Source organism: Aythya ferina (genome assembly GCF_964211825.1).
Source record: "Aythya ferina genome assembly, chromosome: 20".
Taxonomy (NCBI): Eukaryota; Metazoa; Chordata; class Aves; order Anseriformes; family Anatidae; genus Aythya; species Aythya ferina.
The window spans coordinates 8,532,951-8,555,922 of NC_140318.1; the positions used below are offsets into that span (position 1 = coordinate 8,532,951).

A 22,972-nucleotide genomic window follows, 5' to 3' on the forward strand; every position below is an offset into this window, starting at 1 on the left:
TAATTCTCCGCAGTCATGGCATGCTGTACCTGCAGGAAGGAGAATTAGAAAAGCCCTACATCCTGTATCAGGAGGTGGGAAGTGTTGGCCCAAAGTTTGCTTTACCCCTATTTGATGATGCTCAAAAAATTTCATACAAGAGAAACTCAAGATGCCCAGCAAAACCAATAGTAGCAGAGACTTGGACCCTTTTCAGCCGATGTATTTCTATTCCTTGAAAAACAAACATAAAAAAAAAAAATGCCACTAAAACAACAAGGCCCTAAAGAACTACCAGCAGCATAAAAAGTCCATAGGTTCACACTACCTCATAGCAGAGAGCCAAGCAGGGCAGGTACGGGGGTATTTAGGTTTTCCCTTATTTTGTCTTTCACCAAAGCTTCTCTTGCTACCCACACCAGCTCTCAACCTGTCACTATCTTGAGATCAGATGAGGTAAAACTTTTCCCCTGCCTCCCCCCAGATGCCGAGCAGATCAGCACGTCATGTCAGTGTCACCGGCTCTGCTCACATTCTGAGGACAGCTCTGCTGCTTTCAGCGTCAGTAATCCTCTCCTCCAGCTATTAAATGTATAGAGGCACTCTTCCCTGTGTTCTGCTATCCAAATCGGTGCCTACCTGGAAGCCTTTAGGATATCGGGGCACTAATACCAGATCGATTAACAAGAAGCAAAATGTACAATCTTTAACCAAAGCTCACTTCCAGGCAAGGCTAAAATGTAGCCCCGCTCTGCATAATTTGCACAGTGTACTATTCCCTACCTTCATTCTCCAGCTTTTGTTCTCTAGTTTTCTCTACTTTGCTCATTTCATGTCAAATTAGGTATATACTGACATTTTCCTTGGGAGATCACTTATGACCACCAAAAAGTTCAGAAGTTTGTGTTAAGGTCTCTTTCAGATGTTCAGGTGTTTTGCTGCCTCTGCTCTCAAATTCTTCAAAATTCTTCAGCATTCAGAGGAGAACTGGAAATCACAGAATCACAGAATTTCTAGGTTGGAAGAGACCTCAAGATCATCGAGTCCAACCTCTGACCTAATGCTAGCAGTCCCCACTAAACCATATCCCTAGGCTCTACGTCTAAACGTCTTTTGAAGACTTCCAGGGATGGTGACTCCACCACTTCCCTGGGCAGCCTGTTCCAATGCCTCACAACCCTTTACCTTTACTTCCTATATCTTGCATACGATGCCATCAGAACAGCCTCTGACACGACACTTTGACACTCCTAGTGCTGTGAAGACAGGAATCACAGAGGTCTACAGAATCTAAAGCTTTCTGAAAAGGTAACTCGGATCTCCTTCAAAACACTGGGCTCACAATGTGTAGTGAGTTAAGCCAAAGAACTGGGGGAAAATCTACTTTTTGTTTCTCCAAAATTATGTCACTTGTCCTTAGCCTGCAGCCTGCAAGATGGACAGAATTATATATTCATATCATTTGTGCTCTGTCTCAGATCAGACAGGCTGAGGATGATGATGCATCCTCAAGAAGCTGCCATGGCAGAGCTGTAAGAGTTATTACAGTGACAAGTGGCTACTGCCTGGCCACTACCCAGGAGAAAGTTTGTGCACTGTAAGCTATCTAATAAACTAAGCAGGATTTTTCTTAAAATTAATCAGGGCTACAGTATTTTATAGCCAGGTAAGTGCCAAATATATATTCATATCAGAACCTGACACTTCACACAGTATACAAAGTCCTAGGCCCTAAGTCTTTCAAATTTTTACTATTTTAGTTTTTGCCTTATCATGTTTTATTTAAAAAAAAAAAAAAAAAAAAAAAAAAAAAAAAAAAAAGCCATCTGTTGCAATTACAGCAATGAATTACACCACCACAGATGGAAGAAAATTCATAAGGTTGCAGAGTCAAGATTTCAGTGATTAGGAAATCCCTGAATTATGCTTGATTGTGCAATCAAAATTTGTTCCCCATGTGCACACACACTAACAACAACCTCCTGAACGCTGTGATCACATGCTCTTCCATCACATGTTGCTTACCTCTGCCTCACTCAAAGCACAGATCTTTGCTCCAGGAATGAACCAGGGTGGAGAGAAAATGAAGCTTTATTTTTTGCATATGAGCACAGCACAGGAGAGAGGACTCTTCTTCTGCTGTGCATTGGTAGCTCAGGTGCAGGAGCTCCAACACCATGCTACATGCACACCTGGAGACAGAATTAGCTGCAAATGTAGCAACAGCAAAATGCACATCAGCAGTACTGCAGGGAGGCCCCCACTATCAACAAATGTCAAGTCTTTTTCTGTGGAAGTTTGAGAGTTTCACATTGAAACAGCTGTGAGTTTGTTTGTTTTGTTTTTTGGCTTTTTTTTTTTTTTTTTTTTTTTTTTTTTTTTTTTTTAATGGGCAATACAACATGATTTCCTCCCAATTTGTTCCTGGAAAGAGAAGACTAGCTTGGCTCAAATGTTTTAGGAGATGAACCAGCAGGGAAAATTTCAGCCTGAATGAGTAACTGAAAAAAAAAAAAAAGTCAAGGTTTTATGTAAAAAGCATTAGAAAACTGTAACCTTGGCTGTTACTTCTCATATGGCCTAGATGCAGAAGTAGCTACACCTGAGGGCGTTCCTTTTTAGGTAGGTCTGGGGTTTACTTTGTTTGTTTTTAAGCCCTAAGTGAAATGCTGGACTAATCACATTTTCTCTTGAAGCTATACAAAATTAAGCAAACAGTTTTGGCCAAAAGAGATGGAAAAGAACAGAAAACAAAGCTTTTGAGAGTCTGAACGTTTCAGTTCCAACTTTTCAAAATGATGCGATTCAGTTTTTCACTCCATGTGAAGTTTTGAGACCAATTTTACCTCCATTTACTTTTAAAGCACTGAGCACCTACATTCAATGCTTTATTTTGAGCTGCACAAAAATTGTTGTCTAATCTGAAGCCCTCCACTTCTCGAGGAGAAGGCACTTCATGAGGTGGTAGTGACAAGAGGCCACGAGACATATGTCAGCAGAGCTCTTCTGCAGGCTGAAATCTCTTCTGCGCAACATCTGCAGGAGTCTCTTTACAGGAGTTTTTGGACTCAAGCAAGGCAGAGCAAAGTTATTTCCAGGGCTTTAGTTATATGACACTGCTTTATAGCTCTGTATGGTTTGGAAGATGCTTTCCAGAGATGTCCTCCTCAAACATGCAATCACTGTTGACTGCATTAACATGTCTGTATTTGGCTAAATGGTTGGTCCTGGGTTCCTTCCTGTGGTTGTTGCATTTCCTAGAATCATTAAGGTTGGAAAAGACCTTTAAGATCATCTGGTCCAACCATCCCCCTACTACCAATGTGACCCACTGAAGCATGTCCCTAAGCACCACATCCAACCTTTCCTTGGACATGCCCAGAGACAACGCCAACCAAAGCCAACCTCCATTTGCAGCGTTCACTTCATAGGACAGTGCTCGGCAAGGACATTTTGGATTTTGGTTTACCTCTGCAAAGCTGGCAGAAGACTGGGGAAAGGCATTGTTGAACCTGTTTTTTAAAATCACACAAGTTCAAAGAAGCATGGGGGTGTTTTCCCTGCCCTTGGAGCAGCCCAGGGACCACTTCTTCCAAGGGTAACTTATTGCTCCATAAGTTATTTCAGAAAATGCATTTCTTCACTCTGAGAGGAGGCGAATTTCCCAAATTCATTGCCCAGCTCTACCATCTAGTTTCTAACTGGGCCTGTTGAAGGCATTTCTCACGTTGCAGAAGAGAGGTCAGCTCTAGACCAAGGGAGGATGCTCATTCCCTTTGCCACGCAGGAAACACAAGTCAGATTGTGCTATGCTATCAATAAAGTCAGTCTATTTTTTCAGGAACAAACTATAAATTTTTCCAGCAAGTGCACTTATTATAAGTTTGTTTGCCAAGTGGAGTGGCGTTGCCTCCCTCCTTGATTACGGATAAGTAGAAGTGTTTTTGTTTTAAATGGGAGAACAAATGGAACAGATTCTCCGGCCATCCAACCCTCACAGGCACCTCTGGTATGAGGTTTATCACTCAGCATAGGTGAGGGGGAGAAATTAACACTTTTGGACGCCCCTTGTTACAATATGGGCAGCTGATCATTATACAAGATAATCCACAATGAATTATCTTTGACAATGTTTTACAAAACCGTCACAATGGTATGCAAGTCAGAGAAAAAAGCTTTAGGCCAAATCCCTAGAAAACATAAATTGATTTATACTGGAGGATATGCCCCTTTGTCTCAAGCATACAGAATTATTCATGCCAAATCACTTCATAGAGAAGTTTGGGCTTTTTTCCTGGTGCTGGATAAGTTACTTAGAGACACGGGTTTGCTGGGTCCTGCATAAGAATAAGCTCTTGATCAGAGGCAGCCCCCATCTAGCTCAGTATCCTGCTCCTAACTGCATCCAGGGGGCAAAAGGGAGTGCCTGGGCCAGATGAGCCTTCAACTATAGGACAGAACTACAACAGAGGAGGCCTGAAGGTAAACCAAAACCCTCAGCTTCTTCATCCCACAGGGAACGGGAGCGAAGTACCCGCATCGTTATGTGGGTTTCTGTATCGCTAGTCCAGAGATAACTGATTTCACAGTTCCCTAAGAATTGTTTGCCATGCATTCATTTCTACCTGCCACCTCTCCTAGGTCAGTACTAAAAGCACGTGTGCACGTGACATGCAGAGCTGTGGGCAACCCCTTCTGGGATTTTAGATGAAATATCTGTACTTCACTGGCAGAGTTGAAAGAAAGCATTACCTGTTTCTCTGGTCTGGGACTGTAAGAAACATTGAGAGTGGGATTCCTTATCTACTAAAGTTTCTGAAGCCGGCCTGAAGGACACGGGCTCAGTTTCCTTGAAATAGCACACAGCATATTACATCAGGCTTGTGTCTGTCCCAAGCTGAACTACAGAGTAACTGGAGAATGGAAAAATGCTGCCAGCACCCAAGTTACATGTTGCCACCTCCCACTGTAAGCTCCTTATCTGGGAAACGCCTTGTCAGTCAGATGGCAGAGCCTCAGCCAAAGAGCCCGCATCTCCCCCGGGGCCCAAGGTGCTCGGAGCACCCCAAAAGCACCCCAGCATGGCTGCAGAGCAGACCCAGGGCACAGCAGCCCTTGTACCGTGCTCAACGACTGAGTGCACTGATGAGGATCACCCGTCGCAGGCATTCGTTGCGTTGTGTATAATGCAACAGGACTCTGATAAGCAGGGAGGGGGAGCGAGCGATTTTGCCATCAGAGGGAGTAAAATTAGCTTAGGTGAGCACGTAAGGGTGTCTGGCTGGCAGACGGCCTGTTGCAAATACAGCCCAGTGAGCTCGGCTCCACGGCCAAGAAAACAGTGGGATTTGTATTTTAAAGTGCCTCGTTAGATCAAGTGCTCGTAGCCAAAGCTGAGAGCAAGTTGTAGAGGGAGGAATGGGGTGGTGGCAGCTGGGAATCTGGCAGCTGTGTGATCTCTGGGGGCTACAAATGAACATGTAAATTTCTATATTAAGCAGCAAAAGCATCTATTAGAGTAAAATTGCTCCAGCTTAATTGTTAGATAGGCATGTTTGTTAAAATACAATTTAAGCAAGATCATATCGTTCTTCCTCACTCAAGGGTGTACGCTCGATAACGTCGTTTGTCAGCAACTGCCTATTATGTTAAATAGCTGAGGAATTGCTGGATATCTTTCTGCTTAGATAATAACATTAAAGTTTCTTGAAGCATTTTAGAAGTCTGACTAATCTCCCTGTCTCTCTATTTTATTTTTCTAAAGTGAATTTAGTGCTGGTGAAAGGTTCCAGATTGACGGCCCTGGAGACAGGAGCTGATTGCTTACCCACGTACTAGGTACAGCCCCAACAGCTGCAGTGCGTGTCCCGCTGCCTCCCAGCCACCAGCTCCTGCACCTTGCACTGTCACCTAGAGCATGGCCTTGTTGCACGTGTGATGGCGAGGGGCAGTCACACATCCACGTGTTTGTCAAGCTAAGCTTCCAGTTAATCATCTGCTGGAAAAGGCAGCAGGAGCTGAATTTAGGCTTACCTCCAGCCTTTTGACTGCTAAGGGGGCCTCGGGACTTCAGGCCCACAAAGTGATAGGAGAGAGCTGCTCTGTGCGGCTCACTGATCTCCTGAGAAGTGATGGCCTTTGACCAGTCCTTCGCTCCATGCAAAGCAAACATCCATGGCCTCAAACCAGCCTTGAAGTCCAGGCCTTGAGAAATGCCCGTAGCCGAGAACTGGAAAAGACGCACAAAGTAGTCTTCGACTGAAACCGCCCCAAAGCACAGCTGGAGCCAGCCAAGCAGCAGAGGCTGGGTTTGCTTGCCACATATGGCAGAAAGCACCTGGTTGCCTGGACCATCATCAACTGGCAGCAACATTCAGAAACCACCAAACCGAGCTGCACCGGAATGACAACAGGTACAGGAAAGGTGATGATACGTGGCACTAAAGCTCTCCAAGTCCCTGACTCACAACTTGCTATTCAGCTCTCGTCACCAAGCATTCCCCCTTACTGAAAGAGGTATCAATTTGTAGGGAGAACATCATATTGCAGGAGACATGGCAACGTGGAGGTAGACACTATACTGAGAATGTAAGGTAGAAATGGCACCTCTGAAAAAGTTCACTGAGCTAGAAAAGTCTTCTGAGTGCTCCTCATACTGCACCGTCAGATTTTCTCCTGGTAGCACTCTAAAGGTCTACTTTGGCGTATGACTCTATGGAGTCATCAGTAAATCAGTGCAGTGCATGGGGCAAACAGACAAAGAAGCAGAAAATCTAACCAAAGTGGGTAGATCTGCCTGCTATCTTAAATGAATGAGGATCTTTTCTTTGGCTGTCATTCCTGTGCTCATTTGTAGGAATGTTATTGGTCTTTGGATACCAGCGTGGTAAGCAAGGAGGTAAGAAACTAGCAGGGGCTGTTACTTCTTCAGAGAAGACAAGGCCTTTCCTGTCTCCAGCTAACGGCCTCCAAACATCCACATTCAAGCTTGGCTTTAGCAAGCTTCCTACTGCATTGTATTGGGGTAACTTCCAGCATCAAATCTTCCTGACAGCCAGAGTGAAAAGCCATCTATACTAGATAAATGACCTTTAGTCAACAATTCTGAATTTGCTCTTGAGAAACTCTGTAATTGTTGGAGGAGGGAGGAGGATAAACCACAAGCCTCAACAAGGAGGAAGGTTTTACACAATAGATCCTTGTTTTCCAAAATTTCCCCAAACAAATATCACACTGGCAAATTCCATTCTGTTTTGGCTCTCAGAACAACATCTACATCCCCAGCCCTGCGAAGACATAAGTACATTCTTAATATATATATTATGATTGCTGTTCCATGCAGCTCCCAGGATGTGAAGTTTTGTTTGTATGCAAAACCATTTACAAAATTGTTTTTTTGTCCTCTTATATGCTTATTCAAATGAGCTCAGACATTATCAGTTCAATTTCCTACCATGGGAATATTACAATTGCAAATATTTTCTCTTTTACTCCAAATATTGACTATTCCAGGACACAAAGTGAAACTGCAGACATTTTGGTTATAGCTCTAAGCAACGCACATATCCTAAGTGCAATGAGCTGAGCTCCCTCCAGTCCCCAAACTGATTTGGCTCCCACACCTCTGCAAATTAGGCTGCATATTTCCATGCTCAAATAAAAAATAAAGTGTAACTTTAATGCTTAATGTTTAAACAAAGTGTTTAATGTTTACACAATAAGTTCTTTTTTCTAAATTTAAACTCTTGCCTAAGTAAGACAGAATATAGTAATGGGTGAACCTCAAACCATTGGAAGGTCAGGTCCAGTTCAGAAGCTTATCCAAAACTCTTTTGTGTTTAAAGAAATTGGCTTAGAGACTTGCAAGAACATGAGTCATCTGCATGCAACTGTGACTTATAGGCCATCAAACTTTGAGTGATGGTCCCCAAGTTCTCTTTCTGATCACCAATTTTGCTATTGCTTTCAAATTTAATGATGCTGAGTCACACCGATGATAAAATCTTTGGAAAACCAGTTTCATCTGCCTGCAGAGCCAGAGCCAAATGTAGGTCTGTCTGAGCAATGCCCCGATTTGCTCCCATCTCAGCCTATGCCAGTCCACCCTGGAACATTCCCTGAGGCCTGGGCTGACGCAAAGGTGATACAAAATTAATAGATTTGCATCTGACTCCCCAGTCCTCCCATTACCAGTGGTATTCCATAAAGGCCCTAAAATTTCACCTGTAGCACCTCTCTGTCAGCTCAGTTTATGCTAAGAGCCACAGGAAAACGTCAAATCAAACCCTGTGGCTAAGGCAAGATGTAAGCAGTTGATGCAGCAGAGTTATATAAACTTCTGACAACTACATTCACCCAACCTGCACCCCAGGGCTGGGCAATGCACCCTAGGAAGAGCATTTTTTTCTCACGACTGAATGTATGTCCACAGTAAGGTGAAAGGATGCTCTGCAGCCATCCTTAGGGACTTATCTCTAGAGAATGCAACATCCAGAGCCTTAAAAGGCAGCCGTGGGCAGCTCTGGGTGATCTCAGGGGTCTTCAGAACACCAAATGCCACTCTAGTTCTGTTAAAACTCACATTATTCACCATTAATCAACCAGGTTGAGGCATCCCATCTCATTTTATCTGTTTATTGTAGGATGAAATGATCCACCACGAAATCACATCAGCCTTTATACACTAATAAACAATTTAAATAGTCTTAGCTCAATGGTCCAGAAATAATAACCATTCTTATCATTGAGGGATAAAGGAAGACAAGAGAAGTTAATAAAAAGGGAATAACCAAGCTTTCTGGAGCCTAAGTAGAACTTGATACAGCTCAGAGTTTCAGTTAAGTCATGGTCTTCAGCTTAATTCGTAGTGGAAATAAACCTAAACAGTTAACTGGTGCCACTGAGTCGTCAAAACCAAAAAAAAAAAAAAAAAAGGAAAAAAAGGATTTTGCAGCTGAAGCATGAGTCCGTAAACAAACCCTTTTTTTATTTTTAATAATCAAAAATTAAGAACCCAACTGTTTAAACTCTTCCAAGGCTGTATTCAAGGTCACTGATGCTCACAGGACTCTTGACTGACACGATCGTCTCCATCGTCATTGCTCTGCCTGGATGGAATCACTGAGTTCCACCAGTGCAGCCTCACTCCCCTGCAGCCGTTCAGCTGGGGGCGCAGGGCTGCGATCACCCGCACGCCTGCAGACGTGGTGAACTGGCTGGGGACAAAGTCTGCTGCAGTGGAAATTTGTCCTTAGGTACTCGTGTTTTCAGTGATATCACTCCGAACAGAAAAAGACCAACAGAGAGACAGAATTTCAGAAAAAAATGACTGCCTTTAAGTAACAGCAGTAACTTACACCCAAATCATCCATCATTTATGACACTTCTCCAGGAATTTCTGGACTCATTCCTGTCACAACTTCAGAAGAGAAACCTGGGCTATGAAAGGACATAAGCTGCGTCCTCTGATGGCAACACCACAGGGATCAAATTCAATCAAGGGAACCCAAATAACCTATTTTTATTCCTGCAACTTCTGGTAAATTTTATTTCTGTGACTTGAGGTGATTATTTTTCCCTTTTGATACCATTTTCAGTGCATGCCCTTCATCTCCCCTGTGGAGCCAGCCCAAATGTCACAGAGACTATTAATGGTGTGTACTTAACACACATACTTACAGTATGTTCATTCTCGGGGAGACTAAACATTATTGAAAGGTTACAGCATTTATTTTGATGTGTGTCTGTTTAACCAATTCAAGCAAATGTTACACAAACACAAAATGGGCTTTCCTTCCCTGTCCCTCACCAGCCGTCCCAAGCCATTGATTTTTAAACAGAAATCCTTCCTCAAATCAATGGGGAATTTAAAACCTGATGTCCCAATATGGCACATGGGGACAGCTCAGATGTACAACAAACAAATATATGAAGAAAGAAACATTTCATCCTTACTCCCTTTAGCCCTACCAAAGCCAGTTGCCAGTTGCCAGTTCAGTTTCTACCAACTTCTGATTGATTTCAGGGGCCACCTCTCCAGCTGTAACAGGAGGAAGAACCAGGAGCTGGGTTCCTCACCATTTTGCTTCTCATGTCATGGATGAGATTTGGATGGATTTCTTGCGATTCCTAAGGATTTCCTGTTTTCATTGGGACTGGACAAAACAGTCAATAAATACAGCCCTTCCTGCGGCTGTCCCTAGCAAGGAGAACAAGAACGGAGGCAACAACAAAGCTGGATATACAACACTGGTTAGAATTTAAACGTTCACATCATCCCAGCAGCAGGAGATAGCTGCAGCAGGGACCTACCCATGCATCCTGCCTTTCCAGTCACCACTTACCTGCACACATGGGATTAATTGTCTCTGCTATAGCTACTAAAAACACTATTGATTCTTACATGGTATCTCAAGAGAGCTAGACCTTCAGGAAACAAACAAACAAACAAACAGACAAAACAAACAAGCATCCCCCCCCCCCACACACACACATTTCAAACTCTATAAAATCACAAAGATTTAGTACTAGGGAGCCCCCCAGCACACCTCAATTGACTGCAAAGACAGTCCAGGGCATATAAGGCTGTAATGAAGTCCGGCAGCTCTATTTATCATGTGGCCCCATTCCACCTTGTTTTTACCTTACCTCAGGAGCTGCTGTGGGAGAAAACATCCAGTGCCATCCAAACACAGTGCTAGCGTGCGCACTGGTCACACCAAGCCCGAATCATTAAGCAGCAGCAGCAGCAGCTGATATTCAGAGAATTAGGAAAGCTAACGAGGAGGTGCCCTCGGCATACATCCCCGGTCCAAAAATACAACCTTCCACTTTCAGCCACCAATTAAAGTCCGTGTCTTGTCTTTATGCCGGGAGAAATCAGTCTGACTGGACTCCTTCACCAAAAGGTCAAATGTGAAAATAAACTAAGGCGAACGGGGCTGTCCTTTCCTCAAGCATCACACTGCTCTGACACCTCGTCCTGGGGCTCCAAGCTGCCCTTTTTGCTCAGAAATTCATCTTTCAGGACATCTACCACTCGCCCCCTGCTTCCTACCCACCTTCTATCTGCCAGCCGGCGCAGGCATCTGCCCAGGCTCCCCCCTGACCCAGAGAAGCTGGAGCAGCAGGAAGGTTTGCAGCTGCGGGCAACCTGGAAGTGGTGTCAGAGGCCTCGTGGCTGGCCTCCTAATTGCTCCCAGTGAGCCCTGTAATCCTACCTGTGCCTTCCCCAAATGGAGCAAGCTGAATCCTGGGTGATGTTATGGGGTGAAGGAGGAGCCTGGAGTGAGGGCAGTAGAAGCAGAACAAGAGAGCAGCCGGTTCTCCATCTCAGCCACTCTTCCTGCTCCCTGCAGCGTCCTTGGATTCACACCTGTCACGTCCCAGCCCTCCCAGTCAGTCAGACTGGGAAGCTCCCAGTGCACTGCTTCCAGCCGAGCAATGGTGGAGGAGCAAAGAGGAGAGGTTTTGTGCCTCGTCTGAGCACAGCAATCCTTGGTCCTCAGGAGATGACCTTGAAAAGAAATGCCCTTCCCGGGGCAGGCAGCCCAGTGATGCTATGGAAGGGAGCTTAGCAGCACTCGCACAAATAGCCATTGGCATTTTCCTATTGCCAAGACTGCAGCCTTAAAAATAAGTAAATAAAATAGACACCTTAGACTGGGCAATATCATCACTCCTTTGCCAATCCTGAGGGGTATCAGACTGCATCCTCTGCTTCCAAAGAAGAGGGTCACTGGGGCAGTGGTCTCTCCCACCACTTCCACATGGAAACACCATTTCAGAGTCCTGCTGGGACACAGGAGTCTTGTTGGGGGACCAGTAGGGTTCACAGCAACCCTTTCCTGCATTGGCATTCCATGCTGTTCCTACTCAAGGGCATACGGGGTGGGCCTGTGGGGACACCCTGAGCATAAAGAAATGCCCTCCTCTCACCCTAACGATGAACGAACCACAAAGCACAAATTCTTCAACCAAGCTGGAACGAAACAGGAACTATTCCCAAATCACAGAATCACAGAATTTTCTAGGTTGGAAGAGACCTCAAGGTCATCGAGTCCAACCTCCAACCTAACGCTAACAGCCCTCCACTAAACCATATCCCTAAGCTCTACATCTAAGCGTCTTTTGAAGACTTCCAGGGATGGTGACTCCACCACTTCCCTGGGCAGCCTGTTCCAATGCCTCACAACCCTTTCTGTAAAGAAGTTCTTCCTAACATCTAACCTAAAACTCCCCTGGCTCAACTTAAACCCATTCCCCCTCGTCCTGTCACCAGGCACGTGGGAGAACAGGCCAACCCCCACCTCTCTACAGCCTCCTTTAAGGTATCTGTAAAGAGCAATAAGGTCACCCCTGAGCCTCCTCTTCTCCAGGCTGAACAAGCCCAGCTCCCTCAGCCGCTCCTCGTAGGACTTGTTCTCCAGGCCCCTCACCAGCTTCGTCGCCCTTCTCTGCACCCGCTCAAGCACCTCGATGTCCTTCTTGTAGCGAGGGGCCCAAAACTGAACACAGTACTCGAGGTGCGGCCTCACCAGAGCTGAGTACAGGGGGACGATCACCTCCCTAGCCCTGCTGGTCACGCTGTTCCTAATACAAGCCAGGATGCCGTTGGCCTTCTTGGCCACCTGAGCACACTGCTGGCTCATATTCAGCCGACTGTCCACCATCACTCCCAGGTCCTTCTCTGCCTGGCAGCTTTCCAACCATTCCTCTCCCAGCCTGTAGCTCTGCTTGGGGTTATTGCGCCCCAGGTGCAGGACCCGGCACTTGGCCTTGTTAAACTTCATGCAGTTGACCTCAGCCCATCGGTCCAGCCTATCCAGATCCTCCTGCAGAGCTTTCCTACCCTCAAGCAGATCAACACACGCACCTAACTTGGTGTCATCTGCGAACTTACTGAGGGTGCACTCGATGCCCTCGTCCAGATCATCGATGAAGATATTAAAGAGGACCGGCCCCAGCACCGAGCCCTGGGGGACGCCACTAGTGACTGGCCTCCAACTGGACTTGGCTCCATTCACCACGACTCTTTGGGCCCGGCTATCCAGCCAGTTTCTAACCCAACGAAGCGTGCGCCAGTCCAAGCCAAGAGCAGCCAGTTTCTTGAGGAGAATGCTGTGGGAGACGGTGTCAAAAGCCTTGCTGAAGTCAAGGTAGACCACATCCACAGCCTTTCCCTCATCCACCCAGCGCGTCACTCTGTCATAGAAGGAGATCAGGTTCGTCAGGCATGACCTGCCTTTCATAAAGCCATGCTGACTGGGCCTGATCGCCTGCTTCCCCTTCAAGTGCTGCATGATGACTCTCAGGAGGATCTGCTCCATGAGCTTTCCTGGCACTGAGGTCAAACTGACAGGCCTGTAGTTTCCTGGGTCTGCCCTCCGGCCCTTCTTGTAGATGGGCGTCACGTTTGCTAGCCGCCAGTCGATTGGGACCTCCCCCGATAGCCAGGACTGTTGATAAATGATGGACAGCGGCTTGGCCAGCTCCTCTGCCAGTTCCCTCAGTACCCTTGGGTGGATCCCAAATGTGACACCAAAGCTCTTACTGAAAGTTTAAAGTTAAATATTTTCATAATTCATTTTTCAATGTCATGCCACCTCTGCACTGATTATTTGTGGCCGGGATCCCACCTGCCCAAACGCTACAGAAAGCCACCAAGACTACAAGAGAAATCTTGGGGGGGATTCTCACATGGCAGGCCCACCGGCACAAGACACAACAGAGGCAGATGTGCTCCTGTAGAGGCAGCCGGGGCACGTCCTGGACCCTTCCAGAGGTGGATCCCCAGCCCATGGGGCTGTGCCCCCTGCCCTGCACCCCCGTTCGCAGCAGGGTTGGCCCCGGGCAGAGCCTGCGCCGTGCGGCGCGCAGGGCCCTGCGGGGTGCTGTGAGGCCGTACGTGTGCGCAGCTATTTCGGCAGAGGCCTCAAACAGCTGCATAGTTTCTGACCATCTCAGCACAACAACCCCATGTCAATACGCGGAGAGGAATGCGGAGACCTCAACGGTGCCTCTCGACACCCATCTGTTTTTTAGAGTCAACTTCCCTGAACTCCTCTGCAAACTATTAGCATGCCGAATGTCCAGTTGAGGGCTATGTTTTGTGTGTGTGCTGTAATTCCAAAGTAAACTCTTTTGCCTCGAGAAACATGCAACACAATAAACTAATTTGAGTTGAGCTTAGTTTAATCTTTCTGGGCTTTTTGTTGTTTTGATCTGATCCCAGAAGTGGAAGTCTGGTTTAGGTATCGTGTTTTTGTTTTGTTTTGGGGTTGAGGGTTTTTTTTCCTCTTTCTGGGATTTGCTCTCCACAAGCCAGATTCCTGGATTTGACAAGTTCTGTTTTATGCTACTTACACTACCACCTGCGCAGCCGGAGAGAGATTTAAAAGGCCGACTTCCCTGTTGGTAAAAGCAACAACAAGCAAACACAGAGCTGTGTTCAGGACAGGCTGAAAAGAAATTTGCTTCCTTTCTTCATATTAATTCACAGATGTGTCCTTCCCCATTTTCCTATACCCTACCCTTGTACCTGCCAAATCCTTTTCCTCTTCATAATGTGCTTGTTTCAACCCACAGAAGCTCTCCTGTCATATTAGTTTTGTTTAATAATCCTCTTTTGTACGCTTACTAATTAGCTCCTGCCTGAAGACAAGGTGACAGGGAGCTACGGTTGCCCAGGCTGCTTCAGGGACACTGCAGTGGCCGTTTCTGCTGAGCATCATCTCTGTGCAATCTCTTCTCTCGCCAGGCCAGGAAGATCTAGAGACCACAGCTGTCCCGTCAAGAGCCCAGTGATGTAATTTGCCCGATATTCAGGCAAAAAGAGGCCAAACTCCACTGACCGGCGAGGTGACTCACATTGTACGCGACGTCCTGCGCAGGGTCGAGAGGAGGTTCAGGAGGCCTGATTCAAAATCTCTTGTGTGGCTCAACAGACCACAGCTGAAACAGGAAGGGTGGGGAGCTGAAGCGACAGAGCAGAGCAAGGTTTCGCTACACGCAGCAGCACCAGCCTGGATATTTAGGAGATAAGCCTAATGTACACACTTCTGCTGCAAATTTTAATTTTGGAAAACCAAAGGTCAAAGGATTGGAAGTTTTTCTCTGTTCCAAGGAAGGTCTGCCAAGCACTACTGTAACAGCTCAGCTTTTGAGTACATTACAGGCACATTAACGGAAAAGGAAAAGTAATAATAATAAAAAAGGAACAAGTAATCCCTTTGTATAAAAATAAAAGCAAATAATGCACTGTAAATATAAAAGTTATTTGGAGAGGTGAGATCTGACGTTACAACTCAATGGGATTCTCCAATAGTGTACAGCTCAGAGAGCTTAGAAAAAACAGTGTTTTTCTTGACTTCTCATTCTTTCAAAGTTGTATCATTATTTGGTCAGTAAGGCAAAAATAAATACAAAATAAGAGGCCAACCATTTCCAAAAGGTAACTGGGACCCTTCCTTCGATCTGTGCACCCTTCCCTTCCCACTACCTCCAGGTTCCCTCCCTCCCCATGCAGAGAAATCAAAGTGAGTAAAGCACACCAAGATGCAAGAGAACGAGGTGACTAAGACCTGTAATGTGTAATAATACATCTGTACTGTAACCAGACATAAACCTTTTAAAATTCAAATAGGTGACTCAAAGCTACGGAGACCTTTCCAAACAGCAGACAGAACAAAATAATAATAATAATTAAAAAAAAAAAAAAAAGACACTAGGATATTTCAGTAAAAGTATTTCCATTTAAATAAAGCTGCTTATTATTGTAATTGCAAAACAGCTCTGCGGTTCAGTTTGGCTTTGATAATGAGGCATTGAGTTAGAAGCATCCTGGACACATGCTGCCTTGATTTGACATTTGTCTCCATCCAAATCACTCCATCTTCACCCACTAGAGTAGAAGAACAGACTGTTACTTCAAGCCACTGCAAATTAGACACCATTTCCAAAGAGCCTCAATTTTATACGTAAATCACAATTTCTTGTAGATATTATTGTGCTGGTTGGTCTGCAGAGGGGGAAGTGCCACAAGGTAGGAGGAGATGTGGTGACTCCTGCACAGCAGGTAGTGCATAAACCAGGTACTAAGTATGACTTGCTCACGTCTGAGCTCTCTCTAGGACAGAGAACCATAGCTTGTGCGCTCAGTAGACTCCAGCATAGCTCATACAGCAGTGAGTGGCAGCCGGTGCCACAGTGACAGTTTCACAAACCAGATTCTTCTCCAAATATCAACCCTCAGCTAACACCCACTAAAAGCAGAGGGAAGACTAATTGCATTCAGTATCAGTTGATCAAATAGGCCCTAAAATACCTTAAAAAAGCTGTATAATTAAATATTCAGTCTACGGTTGACAATGGGTAATTCTACATCAAGGTACTCCCGGAACGCAAGAATGTAAAATATTCTGCTCCAGGCCTAATCCTCATTAGGTGCCTTGGGCTAAAAGGAAATACTTTTTAGTTCTGTTACAAAACATGAATAAACAGAAGCCATGGGTTACAAAAAGTGAAAACCAAGTAGGAATTCCAAGATTTACTCCATTAATCATAAATTACTAAGAAAAACAAAACATGAAAGAGCTCGCTCTGTTTCCTTCGTTTTTTTCAGAGCAGTAGCAGCCACAAAAACGTAGGAGCCGGTGACAAAATAGCAATGATCATGTAAGAAATTGCGTCTAGGGTGTTCATGGTTAGTTGTTCATTGGGATGGCTCACTTCCTAATGGAAGGGCCAGGTTGTGCAACAGCTTCCTAGCCAGGGAGGGGTTCCTGATGCAGTGGTCCCGCTGGTTTTGGTGGAGCTGGCAGACGCCCATCATGAGGATGAGGGGCCCTGGATCTGACCCATCGGCTGTGATTCAGGCAGTACGGCTTCAGCTGTCCTCCTGGGAAGCTGCGCTCAGATCGTCTGAGCTGGAGGTGGAAAAGTCCAGTGAGATTGTCTAGCTCGTCTTCCTGCCAGTGCAGGTTTGTCTCCAAAGACGTTTTCTAGGATTTTGTCCAGACAGCTTTAAAAAAGCCCTAAAAAGTGGGATTCCACCATCGCACTGCAGTGAATATTTAATAGCCCGGCGCCCTTTGCTTGTAAGCTTTCCCTGATAGCCACATTTATTTCATGTTGTTCCTATGTTACTCTGCTATTTGTAACCCCAGACTGCTCCCTCCCTGGCAAAGGCATGGCACAGAAGAAAAACTCAGTGGGATTCACCTTGTGCAGTGGCTTGTCCTGCGGTGACAAGGTTTATCCCCACAGGAAATAAGAACAGAATTTCACTCACCGAAACTGGATGCCCCCTGGATCTTTATGGTCATAGCAGCATTTAGTCATCAGCTCAGCAGATCTGGAAAGGTTCCCTGCAATTGTTTTTTCAGTCTTTTTCTATTTATTGTCCCTTGATTTAGGAACATTTGGGAGATTCTGTCCTGTTCTTGCTCCCTGTTTTCCATATTTGCAGGTTCTGTATTCCAGTTATATTACACACTCACCTTATACATGTATTTCTTCTTCCCTTTACTCCATAGGCTTTCCTTTGGCTATGTCAACTACTCTTCTTTTGTTTGTTTGTTTGTTTTCTTTCTTTTTGTTCTAGACTTAAGGTTTGCTCCCAAGAAACCAGTACTCACAGAGTAGTGGACTCAGTCTATTTAGGATCTCATTATCACGTTTCTCACCACAGCACTGTAAGAATCCTAAAACTCTTTCTGATAAATAATGCATTCTAGCAAAATATAAATCCATTTCCTTCTATTAGCTACAATTACAGCCTAAAATAGTAATGGAGGTATTGGATTACTAAAGCAGCCGTGCTTTCATTAAGAGCATTCACCATTCATGTCACACTTTGAGCCCAAATAGGATAATTTCATGTTCACCTTTGCTTTGGTCATCGTCTCCCTCCACTTATTGGCACTGAGAGGTTTACCCGATTTGCTCCTGCACTCCTTCCAGATCCTCACAGGGGCTAATGACTGAATCAAGCCTTCCTTTGCTGGGTTATTTAATACCACCTGGGCATAATAAATGGGAAATCCCAGCACTCTTTACAATATTTGCAGCACTGGGCCACTTTTACGACATTATTACAACTAGAGCATTGTTGTACCTTGAGATTTTTAGAGAGGTCTCACTACTAGGAATTTTCTCATGATACTCAGACTGAGTTTTACTTATTTTCCTCCCTCTGCCTATAGGTTTGCCTCTGTTGGCTCAAACTAGACATTTCTGTTTTGCTCTAGTATTTATGTGTTTGAAGATAGTTATCATATACCTACTTAGTCATTTTAAACCAAGCGGCCATATTTAGCTCTTTTTAATCTTCTAGTCATAAATCATCCTGCCCTGGTCTCCTTTGCCAATGTCAGGAATGTTTTTCTATAGTTTCAAAAGTGAAATATGCCTCTGTTAGAAAATAGCTGCAGAGAGAAGAAAAAATTGATTCAGAAACAAATAAAAAAAAAAGAAAAACCAAGTATCCTCCAGCAGGTAAAACTCCTATAAGTCCAGAGCCTCATGCCTTAGGTTCCCCGCTGCAAAATCCTTTAAGAACCTCAGAATTAAGCAACAGCATATCAAAATACCCAATAACGCACCTAATCATTCATGTCACTTCTGACCCTTGCCACTTGGGATCAGGGCATTTCCTTCCTTGCACTTTGTTAAACGTGTTTTTAATCTGCTAAATTGCACAGCAACATGGCACAACGTAAATGGGCGCATGACCCAAGCGATTTTTAAAGGACTTTATTACAAAGATGGTTCTTTCCCATTTGGCCAGTGAAAAGGGCTGGGCCACATCTTGCACTGACCTCGTGTAGGCTGTGAGAAAGGGAAGGAAGTCCCCAAACCCTATTCTCACATTGCTGACCATGCACCCCCCTCCACCTGCCTTCAATCACCCACTGCAGGAGCAATGACACATCTGTCCCGTGTTGCCCCAAGGCAAGGCATCCTTTGCACAATATGCACAACGTGTCTCTCTGGGAGGCAGAGATACTTCTGCATTGCTCTGCCCAAGCCTGGCCCCCAGGATGCACAAATCCATACTGCACACATGCCTGTCTGCTCCTCAGCTCCTCTTCCAACCTTTCATCCTCACTTTTCCAATGGGATGGCAGTTAGGGAGCAGAGTTCCCAGGTAATTACCCTGTAAAAGAAACCACTTTGTTTCCCTTTTTTTTATTATTATTATTTTTTTAAGAGTTAATGCAGAGGACTTCCGCATGTAGTCAGCCAAACACTGCAGAACAACTCTAAAAGACAAAACAAGGGGTTTCTTTTCTTAATACATTTCTCCCGCTGTTCACTTGTTTATAGGATTCAGTCACTCTCATCAAGCCAAACCTGGCACGACTAACTCCAATCCCACGTTCAACAAAATCGCTGCTGTGTTTATATATCCAAGGGGACTTTTCAGAGAGGGAGAAAAGCACCTCCAGTATGTTAATTCCTAAGGACTCAACAATTAATGAACTAATCTTATTACACGTGCTGGGGGCAGAATCCTGGTAGATGAAACCTGAGCCAATGAATTAAAGTCTCAAAACTCCTTTGGCTGCATAAACGTGCTTTTAATTTCAGCTAACCTTTCAATAATAATCCTTCAGGATTTTTTTCCATGATGTTTATACTTTCTGAAGATATGTGACTCCTCTTGGATACAAGCTCCTTTGTTATTTTATTTCTTGGAAATATTTAGCAATGTCCCAGTAACTTCTTGTTAAAAGTGTATTTGCTTTTCCTGTCCTGAAGGTTGTAGCTGAGTTTTCCTCTCTCTATGGAAGGCCCTTGGCTTTTTACTGATTTTTTACTGCTGGGAGTAAACAAAGAATAGGAGAAATGTTTGCCATATGTTGACATAATGGTCACTTTGTGGGAGGGGAGTCGAGAGGAAGGTTGCCCCCCTGACATCATGGTAGAAGTGCCCTTTTTCCATGGTTAAAGGTGGGTAAATAAATTATGATAAATAAAAACCAAATTGAACTTTCACTAAGGACTTCAAAGGAAACCTATAACCCGTACGGTTACAGAAGCTGAAAAAAGTTGAAAAAAGACCCATTAGCATTCCACACGTTTAGGGACATTGGTCAGAAAGACACTCTAATTATGAGCAGCTTATGCTCACACAGGGACAACTCCCACACAGACTCTCCATAAAAGTCACTTTTTCCTGTGAGTACCTTAGATGCCACAGTGGTCAGTAGCAGAGGAAACACAGGGGTAGAGAACCCAGGCAAACTCTCAAATCTACTCCTACCTCTGCACTTTCTGTTCAGTTTAGATCCTTAACAGTCTTCTTTTATTTACTGTTTGTATTTCGCCCATGAAAATGGACACAATCCTGTCTTTTTCTGTCATTTTCATAGATTTACATAATAAATGATGACTGAGCTAAGAACTTGTACCAGAACATATTGGTTGAGTCACCAATTAGTCTGCAGCCATGGTCTTTATTTGAAACAGTTTGGAAGTTTACTCTGGAAGCATCAAAGAGATTTTAGTGTCTTATTATTCAAAGTAAGTTACGGATGAATAGTAAACATGAACAACTCACTGCCTTGACAGTCCATTAAAAATCAAAAAAATTCCTTTGCAATTTTATACTGAGACAATTACTGCCATGTACAAGCCAGTATGATGGGAAGGATCACCGCTTTCTGGGCCACCTAGTTGGCTATGAAAAACCTGCTGGGGAAGAATCTGTGGAGAGATCTTGTCAAACTTTTCCTTATGTTCTCTAGGTTCTCGTTGAGATACCCAACAAAATGTAAAATGCTTCCTTTTTATTTTTCAAAGACAAAGCCTATTGCAAATTCAGAACATGCCTGCAATTAAGTGGATTGGTTTGCAAAAGATATGCAACTTCCCCTACTAACTGAGAAACACCAAAACCCTCAGGCAAAAAAATGCCCCTTTCGAATCCCTGCTCTGATGAGATGGACGCACGGACACACCACTTTTGTTTCATTTTGGTTTGGTCGATACCTTTAGATAGCCTACATTTACTTTACAGTTCCTGGCCCTAACTCTTCTGAATGTGAATTTTAAACATTTTTTGAGTTCTGCTGTTCCATTTTTCAACACTGATAGATAAGTAGGCAACTTTTGGACACAGCCATGAGAGAATCTAAACACCAATCATTCGGAAATAGTTAAATCCTAGGATAACAGAGAAGCACCTGACAGAGGGAGGGGGAGGAGTGCCAGGGCAACAGACATGCAAGTGATCATCCATTGAAATTCTGTTGACATACCCATATGCGCACCTTGCCTGCTTTGATGTGGTTTAAGGCCCTAAAACATAAACTTTCATGAAGAAAAATGCCATGCCTTTTGCAGAAAAAAGCCCTCTTCACCGCGAGAATGGAGAAAATACAGTCGTACAGAAAAGGTCAGGTGCACGAAGCTCTAGAGCAGTCCCCGGGCATATCACAGGCAGCAGAGGGGACCTGGGCCCTCTTGACGGCCAGCATGGCTCAACACAATCCCCAGCAAGTCGGAGCCGTGTCTGCCTCCCCACATGCCATTTGTTTTTCTTGCCTACATAGACCCAAGTATCAGTGCAGGACTAAGGATCTGGACTCGATGATCCTTGTGGGTCCCTCCCAACTTGGGATATTCTACTTGGGATATTCTGTGACTAGATAAACGAGGCCCAGATTTCCACAGGGACTCCAAGATTCCATTGCAATATGAGTTTTAATAGCTTAAAAAGCCTTGCTTTGGACTAAACACTACCCCACAGGTGCATTCAAGATTTGCTTGACAATTAATGAGACTTGTGTCTTCTTCACAACTTATAACTTTTCCACAATAACTTCTTCACGGTCTTTGGCCAAGTACTAAAATCACGCTAAAGGGAAACGGAAGAGATTCCACTGACATACGTGACACCAACACGCTACTACCTCAACTGGCCAGGGCAACAGCAGCAGGGCAAAACTCGCCGCCACACATCACAACCACACTGGCAGCTGCAAGGAGACTGCCTCGTGTGCTAGCTATCCTCCCCTCTCCACGCTTCTTTTCCCAGCCATCTAGAAAATATCCCATCCAATAACACGCCTCGCCAACAACGTTTACAAATAATTCTTTCAGGCGGGATGGCGGGGGTGCCCGTGCTGAGCCCCACTGCGGGGGGAGCGGTGGTTTTTGTTGGCAGCCCCAGGCCCGAGCCCCTCGTGCCGGGGAGCCCCACGGGGGTTGTGGGCTAACGTGAAAGCAAGCACAAGCCTTGGCAGGCTCGCGGCTGTCGATCTTCCTCCCAAGGCGCGTGCACGCAGGTTTATTCCACACGCCGCTGTTGGCTATTTCAGCTATTTTTTCCCCTCTGACTCCCCCTCTGTCAGCTCTATAAAATAATACGCAAGTATGTGATACCTCAGAAATTGGACAGAGTGGTTGCGAGAAAAAAAAAAAAAAGAAAAAGGAAAAAGAAAACCCGCTATTTTACATTCTCTGGAAAAACGGGTTATAGATTCTATATTTAAATAAAGGTTAGAACAATAAAGCAGCAGGGTTTTTCCACAGTAACTCTCACCTTCTCAGACAGCAAATGCTGAGTAACTCCATGGCCCTCCTCGCCCTCCCGCATCCCACACCCGGCCCAGGGGCTCCGGCTCCCCTCCTGTTTACTGAGTGTCTGCAGCCACGCTGGGGCAAGCCACAAGGCCACTGTTTTTTGGAGATCGTTCCGCTTGTCACTGGGCTAAAATAAAAAAAGGGGAGGGAGGCAGGAGCTGTTGCCTGAGCGTGGGCCAGAGGCTGAGGAGGGCCTCTGCAGGGCCATGTCCGCCATCTCCAGCTCAGCCCGGCCGGGTGCCGCCGTGCTGACAGCCGGGAGCACGGCAAAGCTTTGCTGTGTGTGCTTGAGAGGGGTGCTGCCTATTTTTAGGCAGCTGGAGTTTCCACGAGGATTCCTAAATCTCTAGTTTCATTAGGGCGTGTGTGCTTTTTTAAGAACAGGTCATTTGAAATTGCGGTC

At 45.0% G+C, this 22,972-nt stretch overlaps 1 protein-coding gene across 4 annotated transcripts in view; it reads right to left on the reverse strand.

The window, feature by feature from the left end:
• PAPPA (pappalysin 1) overlaps positions 1-22,972 on the reverse strand; it is a 361,581-nt gene that overhangs the window by 195,679 nt on the left and 142,930 nt on the right. The gene's annotated exons all lie outside the window — the stretch shown is intronic.